The sequence below is a fragment of the Drosophila busckii genome, unplaced genomic scaffold (genome assembly GCF_011750605.1).
Source record: "Drosophila busckii strain San Diego stock center, stock number 13000-0081.31 unplaced genomic scaffold, ASM1175060v1 hic_scaffold_25, whole genome shotgun sequence".
NCBI classification, from domain to species: domain Eukaryota; kingdom Metazoa; phylum Arthropoda; class Insecta; order Diptera; family Drosophilidae; genus Drosophila; species Drosophila busckii.
The window spans coordinates 127491-130559 of NW_022872735.1; positions in this window are offsets into that span (position 1 = coordinate 127491).

Here is a 3069-nt window from a genome sequence, read left to right on the forward strand (position 1 = left end):
CGCGTCTGTTGCATTGTAGCAAAAGCATTTGCCAGGCAGCTGGAGTTGGAGCTGCAGTTCCAACCGGGTGGAGGTGGAGCGGGGTAGTCAGCGCTGTTAAGGGGCTGAAGCCAAGGGCTTGTAGTCAGTCAACGCTGACGCGCGCGGTTTTAATGCATTCTTATATCATTTTTTTTTTTCACTCTTTTTTTTCGCAGCTGCATAACACTCAAATGTCATTTTTCCGTATATATGTACTATATATGTTTGTTTCTGAATTTCAGACCCCTTGCCGCTGCCATTTTTGCAGCTATGTGCGCGCTGTTGTTTTTTATATTTTTAGACGCTGCTGGCTGCTGGCAATGGGAATGTTAACATTGTGAGCTGCGTCGCCAAACTCGAAATTGTGGGCGCATTTCATTTCAGTGTTGACAAAAGGGGTTTATGCTCTCCCCCAATTTAGTAGCGCGCCCCTTAGGAAATGTTCACTGGCTGCATCTCTCCAAACTGGCCTTCGCTTTTTATTTGCACTCAATTTTAAAGAGTTGATGCTTGCGCTTTTGTTGCGCAACATATGATACGATTTTAATGGGCGACATATACGTATGAATAAATTCGAAAAGTGTGAAAAATGTTGTAATTACTGCAACCTACACTTGGCTCTTTAAGCTTACCCACTTTTAATTCTTATGGATTAGCAGCTCTGGAGAGTATTCATTAGTCATGGACATCATGGAGTTGGTGAAAGGTCGAAGCTCAGAGAGGCTTTTAGATAGACAAATGGACACGTTTATTAATCCTCAGAATAGCTGTCACCTCTTCACATGACAAATGCGAATATCCATAATGACTTGAAAATACGTAAACAAATTACAAAACCATGAAAATACTCTAGCAATTAATCTTGCAGATAACAGCTTAGAAATTAGAAGGCTTAAAAGAAAACATGTTCTTGATCTCCAGTATTTGTAAACCTTTAAATAGTATGTAATAGAATAGTAAGCTTTATTGAAAGCTTTCTATTACTGTAAATGTTATTGTTACAAAATTTGCTTATTGTCTACGATAGACAGATTGTAAATAAAATCGTTTCAAAAAAAAAAAAAAAAAAAAACTCTTCCTTTTATTTCGAAATATATTTCCAAATGGATTTTTTGTTTGCATTCCTAAGTGCTGTTTGCGAATTTAAGTATAATATTTTTGAAAACACTTTTTGTTTCTTCTATTGAAGATTATGTATTTAATCTTGTCTAGAGCAAATAGCTCTATTATATCGTAATAATTAACGCTATATCGTAATAATTAACGCTAAGCTAATACGGGACCTCATTGTTTTATTTTATCATTTTCTCATTATAATTTATATTTTATTTATATTACATTTTCAATGCACCTAAATAATATCTACAGAATACACAACTGTTAAGGACTAAACTTGGTCAAGCTAGAACAACAGATTAGTTGTAAGTAAATTTATTGCAATGTTTTTATTATTATTCTAGCAACTAGTGCACAGTGGGCTTGGGTGGTACTTTGGATTTGTTGGACTGACTTAGCAAAACGTCATTAGCACAATTGTGGTCAAAGTATTGAAGCTACGTGCAAATATTTTATTTGAATCATTTACTGAAATGTTCTTATTTGAAGAATTATTGCTACATACATATAATATTGATAGAAAATTCGACATAATTGCAATTGAAAACTTATTGGAATTTAAAGCAGCTTATAGCAGTTTTCATGAAGATATTAAATAAGTTTTTGGACATCAGCACGTTCATTTTTATTTACAAGTTGTTCTCTCATCAAAATTTTAATTTTATGATTGACTTGGAGTGACTTGAAAAATAAGCAAATTAATTAGTAAATGGCAAAGTTAGCTCATCAACATAATTTTATTTGCTCTTGGCAGTCATTAGCACTTAAACTTTAATTCTCTCAGTTGGGAGAAACTTTCTTTTCAACTAGGACAACTCTATTAGCTGATACATTTTTATGTTGCCTTTTAATGCCCGAAATCAACACTAAAAAGTGTTGCTTGTTAGCAAACAAAATGAAAACTCTTCAAGGGAAATAAAATTTAATGCAGTTGCTGCTGCTGCTGCTTGCATTGCCTTGCCTTACATTTGTCTGTGTCTGTGTCTGTGACTGTAGCGGCGCCGAAATTTTAATTGAAAATTTTTGCGCAAGTAGAGAGTGCAAAGCATTTGCGCGAATGAATTAAGTATGGCAAATTGTCACATCGTTTGTCAAGTGTGATTAAAAATGCATTTTCGAGTAAATGATGTGCGGCATTTTAATTAGCTGTGTACCCGGGCAGGCTAATTGAATTTGTATTCTCGCGCGCAGAGATAGATAGAGACACATGCATGAGAAATGTGAATTAAAAAGTATACAACTTCAAAGACTTGCGTGTGCGTGTGTGTGCGCTTCAAAGGCAAGAGGCAAGTGCTGTGCCTTGGCTTGAGTCGCCTGAGTAAACGACTTTCAAGTGACTGGCATACAAATTAGTTTTGGCACTGAGGAAATTTTTGACAAAGCCGCTGCGCTGCGCTCTCCTCCAAGTAGATGTCGTCGAAAAATTTGCTGCAAACTTTGCTTAACCGCAAAAAATTAAAACATCATCATTTCGTGCACTGAGCCACAAAAGTCAACTCAGCGAGTGTCACTCGTTCTCTCTTATTTGTTTGCATCTTCGTCTCGCCTAGTTATGCGATGTCTATGTCTGCTGAATTTCAATTTGCTTTGCCTGTCACTTTAAGGCAGCCACACACACAGACACACGCACAGCGAGTTCATATGAAAAACATTACGCATACGCACGGTTGCACAATTTTAAATGGCACGCATAACAGCCACAGCCACAGCCACTGCCACTGCCACTACCACTGAGGCCAAAAAGCCACATTTTTGACTAACCAGCCGTGTATTAAGGCTTGGCAACTCCGTGCGGATTAGGTGCCTACTGGAGACACATCCCTTTGACCCAAAGTTTGTCCAAGAAAACTGCGCCCAGGGCAAGCGACTCTCCAGTGACTTTGTTTTGACAACACGGAAGCCTTTTGGGCTTGTTTTTCTTGTGCTTTTCGT